The sequence below is a fragment of the Rattus rattus genome, chromosome 12 (genome assembly GCF_011064425.1).
Source record: "Rattus rattus isolate New Zealand chromosome 12, Rrattus_CSIRO_v1, whole genome shotgun sequence".
Lineage (NCBI taxonomy): Eukaryota > Metazoa > Chordata > Mammalia > Rodentia > Muridae > Rattus > Rattus rattus.
The window spans coordinates 45,945,162-45,956,919 of NC_046165.1; the positions used below are offsets into that span (position 1 = coordinate 45,945,162).

The following is an 11,758-nucleotide window of genomic DNA, read 5'->3' on the forward strand; positions in this document are numbered from 1 at the left end:
TGCTCTTCCAATGGGTTGCAACCCCCCTTCAGCTCCTCAGTCCATTTTAAATCCTCCTCCATTGGGGTCTGAGTGCTCAGTCTAATGATTTGCTGTAAACATCCTCTACTGTATCAGGAAGGCTCTGGCGGAGCCTTTCAGGAAACATCCATATCAGACTCCTGTCAACAAGCACTCCTGTCTTCGTTAAGTTTTTGTTTTGTATTTTGTCATAGCAACAAAAAGAAGAATAAATATGCTCCCTCTTCATATCAGGGCCATGTGATTAGAGTCAGTGCTTCAATGAGCCCTGTAGGGTTCTCTTGGCTCCAACCACAGAGCCTGGAGAGGACATGGACCCTGAAACGGACCTGGTGTGGCCATGGTCAACATAGACTCTTATGATCTATTCTCTTTGTGAGAACAATCTTCATGTCGTTGATAAATACAATCAGGAGAGTACCATGTAACTATGTAGAGTCTATTTTGTATACTTATGCTCAGCAGCCCTTGTTGGAGTCAGGGACACTGTGAGTGAATGGTAACATCTCAGTTCACGCCTTCCAGCCAGCATAACATCACAGGCCTTGGCCCTGGAATGAAAATTCTTAGCTCATTTATCTAGGCAGTCTTCCCCAGGTGTGCAGCTGTGTCTTGGCCCTGCGACTTTGGAACATGAATCAAAACCTATATGTTTGTGCAGAAATGTGTGACATGCATGACTTTTGATATACTTTTCCAAGTGAAATTTATGTAAGGAAACTTGTGATCAGACACCCGAAAGACAAGCTAAATCCTAAATTCAAATTCTTTGAGTTTTGTCCTAATGCAGCTGTGTGTGTGTGTGAGTGTGTGTGTGTGTGTGTGTGTGTGTGTGTGTGTTTATGTGTGTATGTGTTTACACATATTTCTGTGTATGTGCATGAGGAGAACAGAGGGAGACCCTGCACATCTCTTCATTCAACTTCCTCTTCTTTAGTTTTTGAGACAAAGTCTCTTACTGAACCCAAAACTCACTGTTTGGCTATCATAGGCATCACACACATGTTATCTCCTTTCCTGGTTCTCCCATTTCCCTCTCCCCTTGCTTCTATGAGGATGCTTTTCCTCCCACCCACTCCGTTCCACCCTCCCCAAGTTAGTTTTCATCATGGCATTCATCACAGTGAGAAGGAAGCAAACTAGAAAGTCACAGGTCAGTACATGAGCAAGTCTTACCTTTAAATAAAATAAAGTGTCTATACATTTCTATTTGTGGTTATGAGGTAAGCATCTGTGGCTCTACTAGACGCACTGTTTCTATAAGAAATTGTCTTACTTAGGGTTTCTATTGTTGTAAGGAAACACTGTGACCAAAGTGCAAGTTAGGGAGGAAAAGGTTTATTCAGCTTACACTTCTACATTGCTGCTCATCAGCAAAGGATGTTGGGACAGGAACTCAAACAGGACAGGATCCTGTTGGCAGGAACTGAGGCAGAGGCTATGGAGTGGCACTGCTTACTGCCTTGCTCCTCATGTCTTGCTTAGCTTGCTTTCTTGTACAACCCAGGACCACCAGCCTAGGAATGGTGACGCTCACAGTGGGTTGGACCCTCTCCCACCAATCACTGAGTAAATGCCCTACAGCTGGATCTTATGGAGGCATTTTCTCAACTGAGGAGCCCTCCTCTCTAATGACTCTAGCTTGTATCAAGTTGGCATAAAATCAGGGTGGTAGTTAGAATGTGATTGTCCCATGGGAAGTGTGGCACAAGTAGGAGGTGTGGCCTTGTGGGAGTAAATGTGGCCTTTCTGGAGGAAGTATATCACATTGGGGTTGATATGCTTCTTCTCCAACACCATGTCTGCCTAGACGTTTCCATGCTTCCTGCATTCATGAAAATAGACTGAACTTCTGACCCTGTAAGTCAACCCTAATTAAATGTTGTCCCTCATAAGATGCCTTGGTGATGGTGTCTTTTTGCAGCAATGAAGCCTTCAGACAACCAGCCAGTATAAAAACCCCCAAATAGCAGAATTAATCAACAATAGAAAGTATTTTCAAGTCCTGCAGTGAGAAACTTATTCTTGAGAGAAGAAACAGCAATGATTGAGTCCATGATAAGGTTGCCTACAAAAGAAACACTAGGAGTGTAGATGTGGCTCAGGGTGACCCCATGTAGTGCACAGGGGCTTCTCAGGAGGAGAGAGCTACATGGTCAGGAACTGCAAAGCATTTGAAAGTCACGGCAAATGGCATAGGAAAGAGCTCAGCACCTCTGCATTGGAGGCACCATCAAGAGTTTTCTGAGGATAAGCTTACATGTGAGTAAAGGCAGGGAACCTCCTGGGGCTAGATTAAAAAGGGCCCCTCAGGTGTGTAGGGCGATCCAGTCAAAAGGAGAGCCAGGCAAGACAAGCCAGTGCAGGAGCTCTTCGTGATCATCTAGGGGCATTGAGCAGAGACCTCAAAAATATTACAGGATGCAATAGGGGCAAACAGTGCTCAGGAAGCTAAACACAGGATCACATAACACCTGACAGAAGCTCATGGCATCCTCATCTTCTCTTTGAGATTTTTTTTTACTGATCATTCAAAATAATGGACTTTATGATACTTTCAGGAATCAATATATAAACTTAGTTTGGCATTCACTACTCTTGAGTTATCTTCGTCAAAATGTCCTCTGGGAAGCCTCCACCTAACATACACCTTCTATAGTGATGGCTTGGCTGTTCTTTAAGGAACCAAAGAGACAAATATGTCTGTGGCCCAAGTTCAACTCATTCTAGACCCTTTCTGTTCTTCCTGTGTCTCCTGCTTCACTTTTTGAGAACTCCATCTTGGAATTCCTTTGTCCCTCAGTGTCTGCTACACCCTCATGTGTTCTTTAGTCTTTCTTCCACATCACCATCAGTTTGATCTTTCTTACCATCATCCTGGTCTCTTCTCTTCCTTTGGAGGTTGGATTTATTTAAAAAGAAGACTTTAGGGGCCTGGAGAGATGACCACTGGATCAAAACTCATCTGCTTTGAAAAGAGCACTTGGATTTTGGTTCTTTGAGATCATTTCAATGGCTGCAAACACCTTTAATTCAGTTCAGGTGAACTGGCTATTCTTGTCTCTGTGTCTCCCTGTATTCATGCCCTGCCCCCACCCACATAATTAAAATAATAGATCTACAGATGAGAAACAGGTTTCTTTAGGTTTAGATTAGTCAAACAAAAACAGATCATCTCTGATTCTGAGTCTGCTTGGATCAGTTTATTGAGTTCCCTTTAGTTCTAAGACCCCTCCCTGTTACCCTGCCACTCTTTCCCCAACTGTCTGTTTATCCCTCAATCTTCACCTCAGAGAGTCTATCTATTTCTGGATCCTCTTCACTGCTTCCTAAACATCCATCTTTTCTTTCTCGTGCCATCCCTGCTCCTCTAAGCCCCATCTCCAGTTCTTTTCTCTCCCTAAAGACCAGACAAGCTCAGTCCTGTTTGTTTTAGCCTATGTAACATTAGAATTCCTGTTCACCATCTTGACCTTTCTGGCTTCCTCTCGATGTTCCATCCACCACAGCCCGTCTACACCACCAAAGTGTTCACACACAACAAATCACATCACACATTTTAATTTCTAGAGCAAAATCAAATTACACTGTAAAAGATATTGGGGTTATCAAAGGCCCTTGGGTATCTGACACACAGAAAAACAAACATTTTCCCGTCAATCCTATAAATTATCTATCTCCGTCCCCTGTACTTTGTGAATTTCAACTTAATGGATCTTTTCCACCAGATTAAAGAAGTAGATGTGGACGACGCCATCAAACTTGATGAAGTACACGGAAGGCTTGGCTAGAACTTGGTAAATGACCTTGCCCTTGCCGATCGATTTGGACCCATCGCCTCTGGTGTACTGCGCAAGTGAGCCTGTTAATCTGTTGCTGTCGCGTCTGACTTCACCTCTGCTGGATATCTCTGGAATAATCTGAGAGTTACCTTCTGTGTAATCATCAGGAGTTGGTAGATGTATAGGACTGGATCTTTCTGGTAGGTGATGTAAACCAGTCCTTCATGATTGGCACCTGGGCTAGAACCACCCCCTCAGTTGTCCTTAGAGCCATGTTTGCCTCAAATGTATGCTCCACAATCGGCCTACCATTGCGCCTTTGAGATAGTCTTTGACAGTACTACTTTGTGACAAGACCTTAAGATTTAAATCCTCTCCTTCGCAGTGAAGTTCAAGTCCGTAGACACAGTCAATTCCGTCATACTTGACCAGATAGAGAGAGATTTGTTGGCAGTTGATCTAGAGCGATGGCCTTCCATTGAGTGCAGGCTCATCACCTTCTTCCATCCGTGAACAATTCTGCAGCCCCAATATTCCCCAGGGCCTGGGAAAGCCTCCTCCTCCTCTGCTTCTGGAAGGATGGTGTGCTCATCCTCCTCGAGACATCCTCTTCTTCATGGCTCTAGACTTAGTGTGTGGTAAGTCCAGCACTCCTGGTCCACTGTTTGTGGCTGTCGTTCTGTGTTCGGAACTACTTGCCTTACATGGCCTGGGTTTTGAAAGGCTTGTCTACTTAAACCAGACATGCTGTTGTCTCTGTCATATTGGTGCCTGCAAGAACAAAGAGGGAAGGCAATGGACCAAGGCTCTTGTCTAGAAGAACTTTGGCGCAGTTGAGGAAAGGCGATGGTAAACAGGTTTGAGCATCTGAATCTAATTCTGTCATAATCAAGTTCATGGGAGGGCTGGGCAATGGTGGAGCACTCCTTTGATTCCAACACTCAAGAGGCAGAGGCAGGCAGACCTCTGTGAGATCAAGGCCAACATGGTATACAGGGTTAGCTCAGAATATTTAAAGCTACCCACAGAAAAACCCTTTCTCAAAAAATCAAAATCTAAAGTTCAGGGAAATGATCAAATGGTTCCCCTAGCTCAAAATAACATATTCAAACACATTCTTCAGCCCTGCACTTTGCCTCTGCCGAGGAACTTCTCCTTGAATGGCTAGGGTCAGTGTGGGATTAAGTATCCTCCCCCACTTTAAGCAAGCAGAACAGAGAAAGGCTAGCAAAGGAGCCAGAAGGGTGGCCACACCCCTCTTCTACCCTCTAACTATGAGCAATGTGGCAACATCCACAAATATCTGCCCAGTGACATAGCACACCAGTCCACTGGATTTATGTATTGTGTCTCCTGACCCGGCCCGAGGTTTATTCCGGGAAGCTGCTGAGTCTTCGACAGCAACAAGTCATTTGTCTAGGCAACAACAGTGATTTAGAAATAATATCTCCTGGGGTTGGGATTTAGCTCAGTGGTAGAGCACTTGCCTAGCAAGTACAAGGCCCTGGGATCGATCCTCAGCTCCGGAAAAAAAAAGAAAAAAGAAAAACAACAACATCAACAACAACAACAAAAGAAATATTAACTACTAAAATTCACAGGCACAGAGTGGAGCTTTGGCATTTTAGTAGAATTTTGAATTAGATATTGTTAGGAAAGGATAATAAACTCCGAGAGCTGCTAGCCTAGACCATCTGCCTGGCTCTCAAACGTGGAAGACTTGAGAACATATGTTTACTGGCTGTAGGAAAACTTTGGCTTTCTGGAACACAAGGGTATAGTCGTAGCTTCATAAACGTATTTTGAACGAAAATGTCACAAATCCGTCCAGATTCTAACCTGAATCGGTCAGAGCACCAAAAGCCTGTTATTGAACAATTGTGGGGTTGGGAGCAGGACTGGCTTTCACACCTTCAGATAGAACCCACCTTCAAAGTCTCTAGTACTGAGAGATGCAACTCTGCCCAGTGCTCCTGTGTGACATCATCCAGGGCTCCTTATGTCATGACCCTCTCAGGCCAGTTCCTTCCTAGTTATGTGAAACTTCCATCATCCAGGTTTGGCTTCTCATGTAGCCTCCTGGAACCCAAAATAAGTCCACCCATTATTCTGTTGACTCAGTCACGATCTGCCCAAGTAGCTCTTTTCATGTACATTTAGTTTCTGAAAAATCTTTTTGGTTCTGAGTAATCAACATCCTTGGTGGTTTTTTTCCCAGCTCCTATCTTTCCTTTGGTTATCTTTTAAGCCATTCTTTGTATCAGAAATATTGCTAGCCTCTCTCAGCCATAGCCCACTTGATAACACACCAAAGTGCTTTAACAAAACCACAATTATGGGAGGCCATTTTTTGTTCAAACAAATCTGGAATTTGACAGGATTAAATACCTTGCATTGAAGTCAATGGCAATCATGAATTATGGATTCTTTCAAAGAGCAAGGAAAAATTAAGCTCCTGGGCCTGCTCCCAAAGTCAGGATAAACACTTGACAAACCCATATTGACTAGTCATTTTAAATGACTTCAAAATTTACCAACACTTCTGGATTTAAAGGAATTTATTAGATCAAATGCAGTGAAACATGATGGGAAATAGATGAAATAATTTTATTTTTGAAATATTGGTAGACAGAATACTGGATGCAGGTAAAGTATGGAATTTATCTGTAAATTACAGGGCACATTAATTGTTTGTGTCACATAGTTCATCAGATCTTCAAGGGTTTGCTTTTCAGAACCTTCCCCTATTTACTATATCTAACCATCCTTCCTCTTCCCAATAATTTCCCTTCTACTTTTACCATTATACTTTTTTAATGTCATGGAACTTCAATTATGGCAGCTTTTGGAATTGGGTCACTTTTCTAAGTGCGCGTCTTCTTTTTCTCCTTTTCTATATATTTTTATGCACACATTTTCCTCCACAATTTGAGTTTTCTCTCTCTGCTCTTGACTCCCTCTGCCATTATGTGACTGTTGGTCCTATGTGGCTGACCTCAATGTGGGGGTTAGCTCAAATGACATGATTTTCCCCTTTGTCACTTTCATCTTCCTTCTCTAGGCACCTGCTGAGATTTACAGTCTTTGGGATTTTTTAAGCCTGGAAAGCACAAATACACATACACACACACACACACACACACACACACACACACACACACACACACACACACACACACACATACACACACACACACACACACAAACACACACACAAACACACACAAACATACACATATACATACTCAAACACACAAATAAAGAGAGAGAGACAGAGAGACTGTGACAGAGACATGGAGAGAGACATAGAGCCCATGAGGAAACATGTAATAACATCTTTCTAAGAACAATAAACAGAGACAACTTTCAAAAAAGTGAAGAACAAGTAGGCAACAAGAAAAATAATCGTCGTGGCCTTGAACTTGAGGAGTAAAGAGTTTGTCTGACTCTAGTGTTCTAGGTGCCAGTCTTTTACTGGTCGGGGGTGTGGCAGGGACTCATGCAGGACTCTATATGCAGGAAAGGAAGAATAGACAACTTAGAAATGCTGATTACTTGATTGCTATCCATGACCTACTCAAAAACTCTCTCCTTCTCATACAACAGAGACCCCTTCATAGGAGATGGCCTACCATAGTGTCATCCATCATCATCATCAACCATCAAAAAAAAACATTTCACTTACAAATGTGGCCCAGAGGCCAATCTGATGGGAAGCAATTCTTCACGTGAAGGCTCAATCCCAACCGGTCAAACACAGCAATAAAAACAACAGGACCCTTCACATCCATTCTAATTGTACACACTGTGACCCAATGGACAATCATTAGGAATAAACTTGGCTGTCGATCACTGGATGGAATGGCCCAAAAATGTGATAACCGTTGATGTGATTTTTTTCTTCATCATGTGTGTATGAGCAAAAGTTTGTTCTCAGAAAAAGCGGATGGAACTATGAAATGCAATGTTAAGTGAAACAAGCCAGACTCAAACACAGGTGGAAATTGAGATTTTAGTAAAAGGATACTAAATGAAAGTGTGCATTTAGGAGGAAGGGAGCAGCAGTGTGTGTGTGTGTGTGTGTGTGTGTGTGTGTGGTCTGTGTGTGTCTGAGGTAAATGGAATTGAGTTTGAGATGAAATTACCCAATGTACAAGTACAAACCCCTGTACAAGGGTCACCAAGCAATCCCACTGACAAATTTAAAGCCACATCAATATAAGAGAAAATGAGTCTAAAACAATGTTTTTTGATTAAAATTGGGGTTTGTAGTTAGGATATAAGTAAAAGTTTATTCACTAGTTTTCTGTCGACAGTTTGACTCTTGCTGTTTCAGGCTTGATGCTGGTGATTGGATATTTCAATGAGCTTTGGTGTCTGTACCTCATTTCTCACCCGAATTCATGTCATTCAGTGGGCTACCATGGGGAAGGGGTAGTTAGAGATCTTAAGGGTACCGATGTGGGAAGAATGCGCTCACCCATATAGATATCAAATATTCACCCCCATCTCTGGTTTGAATGTGTTTGCCCAAAAAAATTTTCTGAAGGTTAATCCCCAGTGGGGAATGTGGTTGTGAAGAATTGATTAGGTCCAAGAGGGATCACGACCTACAAAAATAAGATCATTAATGATGCTATTGTGGAAAAAGGTTTAACGTTATAAAAGGGGTTTGGCTCCCTCTCCTTCTAGCCCATTGGATCCCTTCTGTGTTGACAAACTACAAGAACTCCTTCCGTTTGATGGTCTCTTCTTCTTGGATTTCAGGCTTCTGAATCAGAATCATGAGAATCTGCATCATTATAGACTAGCAAATCAGTGAAAATGTCTTCTGTTTTAATCCAATACAGGCATGAACATGCCCTCAAATTATGAGCAGCCAGGGTCATATGGACAAAGCTGGCAGAAAGGACTAGGATGTTAGTGCTGACTGAAGACAAGATGGGTTCAGGGTTAAGCGTGCCAATGAGCTCTGTGTGAAAGAAACTGCACAGAGGAGAGTATGATTGGAAAAAGGTGCAGCTTAGGGGGACTCCAGACATCTACTGTTGGCCTTGTGGGACAAGGGCCATTAGATATAAGGGATAAGATGCTTTAGAAATGGCTTCAGCCACTGCGTGAAAGGCTGAACCCTTTATAGAATCCTCATCTTTGAGGATGTAAAAGCTACTGCAAGGTCAGTTGATACATCAGTACCCATCAAGAGTGTGTCCACTATTACAGAGGGACCAGGAATCTGATCTTGGAGATCCTTTGCCAGCCTTCAAAGAGATGAGACTTCTCCCTATGGCAACACTAGACAACCATCTAGATGGCAAGGGCGTGTCCACTATATATATCTGAACCAATTAGTTCTTAAACCTTGGATTGAGACACTTTGGGAGCAAAAAAGGCCCTTGAACAGGAGTCACCTATAATATATCCTGTATATCAGACATTTACATTACAATTCATAACTATAGCAGAATTAGAGTTATGATGTAGTAATGACATAATCTTACAGTTGGTGGAGCTGTGTTAAAAGGTTACATGAGGAAGGTTGAGAGCGACTTTCCTGACCCCTCTAAAACTGTGGGTTATGGACCAGGTAAAATCCTTACCCTTCAATCTGGCAAATCAGAAAACAAACCACCAAAAGTTTATGAAGGATAAATAGCCACTGTACCCACAGTGTCAGTGTTGTTGACATCTTAGACAAATGATGTCAAAATGCAAATCGTCACCATGAACATCCCCCTAAATGAAAAGCAGGAAAACCAATTTCCTCGTGGTGGCACAAGAGAAAACCATTGTCAGGGTGTCATCAAGGCAATTAAAGCCCAAGGATTCAAAAGCGTGGTCAATTAAAACTTACAAAACAAAAGTAAACACATAATCTTTTGAGGTAATACAAGAAGCAAGAAAATTGAATAGGACTCACTGATTATAACAAACACTAGAGTACGAATTAAAAGACATGTCTGGGCAAGATGAAAAATGAAGTGGAGTTTAGAGCAGGGAGAAGGGGCTGGGGAGATGGTTCACTGCTTAGGAACACTGGTTGCTCTTGCAGAGGACCAGGGCTTCAGAGAATCTGATGAAATCTTTGGTCAACCCCCCAACCCCACACACACATATATACACACACACATGCACACACACATACACACACACAATAGAGATAAATTTTAAAAAAAATTTAAAAGAGAAGGAGCCACGTATGCCCCTTTAATCCCAACACTCAGAAGCAAGCTGATCTCTGTGAGTTCAATGCCTGGTTTATACAGTGAGTTTCAGGCCAGCCCTACATACATATTAAAATCCAGTGTCAAAATAAAACAGAAAAGAGTGTTATATTTATTTCTGATAATGTACATAACAGAGAAAAACTATTTCTACAAGAAAAGAACATTGGTAGAGAGAGAATCAGTGGGCTGGAAGGAGACCCCAATTTTTGTGTCTACTCCATCTCAACCTCAGCAGAAAACAGAATGGGTACAGCTACAAAAGGAAGCAGAGGCGTAGATTATGAGTAAGGAAGCTATGGACAAGGATCAGCCATTAGCAGCAAGCAGGCAGAAAACCAGCTAGGATGAGATGGCTTTCACCAGCTAATGTCTCTGAATGTCAGTCCTACTAGCACCAGGATGTTCTCTTCCTTCAAGTACCCCTGGACTATTCAAACACTCAAAAAACCACAAGAACAAATAGTGGCAAATACCCTAGAAAAAAGATGTCTTGTGGGACATATTTGTTTTATACAGGTTTCATAGCCCAAGCTGGCCTCAAAACACTATGCACTGAAGGATGAATTTGAATTCCTGGTTCTCCTCCTGCTAATGGGACTATGGGCATGTACCCACCCACCAGGCTCATGTGAGGGACTGTGGGGTTGGAGCCAGAGCTTCTGTGTGTGGTCGTGAGCACTCTGTCACTGAGCTGCATCTCCATCTCCTCAGGATGTTCTTGCTAATACAATAAAAATAAAATAGAATTCTTCAATGAGAGACAACGAAGTTTCCCAGTCCAGAAACATTAATTACATGCACAAATAATACATATGTCAAGATACTGTGAAACTATACAACAATGCGAAAAAGATAGAAACTTACTATCAATATGTATGAGACATAACTATGAAGGTCTAAGGAAACTTTATTTACAACATAATTCTTGGTAAAAACAAAAGACCAGCAACCTAAATTTTTATCTAAAATAGAAAATAAGAAAATAATTAATTAAATGAAAAAATAATTGTTAAAAAGGAACCCAAAACACTAAAAATAAGAAATTAAAAAAAAAAAAGCCAATGAAACACAATTGGTTTTCTTTTTGAAAGCAAAGAATGGTATTTTGTCTTCTCGATTAGACCTAGAAAGAAAAATAAAAGGTCCATTCTCTTTGGAGACTTAAAAAAAAAAAAAAGAAAGAAATTGCCTCGTTTTAGAGTTTATGCAGAACACTGAATCTGGTACCACAGACAAAAATTTAAAAAAAAAATTATTCATTGTTTAAACCTTTTTAAATGACAGTGTTTATGCTCAACTTGTCTCTCATATAATCTGTTTAATATCAGACAAAAGATTCCAGGTTGCCATGCGGAGATTTATGCAGTGTTGAAATGGAAGCACAGCATTGTTTTTAACACAGACTCTGGTTGAGAAACATCATTGTTTTTATCACGGGGAAATTAGCACAAGATCCAAGCCCAGTCTCTCGAGGCTTTGTTCCATCTTAGAACCATTTCTTCAGACAGCACTTCAGCTGTGTCATATTTTTCTGCAAAGATCGAAACAGACTTGATTGCTGCACTGTTTGCTTTGCCGTGCTGCTTGAGAGATCCTGGACCATCAGACATGATGAAAGTTCTCCCCCACACCCACAAACTAAAGAACTGGTATCAGTGTAGAGGAATTAGGAGAGACAGAAATCAAATTGGGAAAAAAAACCTGTTGTTGTTTGGAGAAGAGTCATGT

General features: G+C 41.6%; 1 pseudogene; it reads right to left on the reverse strand.

Moving 5' to 3' along the window:
• Nucleotides 1-3,728: 3,728 nt before the first annotated feature.
• Nucleotides 3,729-7,594, reverse strand: LOC116913161 (annotated as a pseudogene).
• Nucleotides 7,595-11,758: the final 4,164 nt, after the last annotated feature.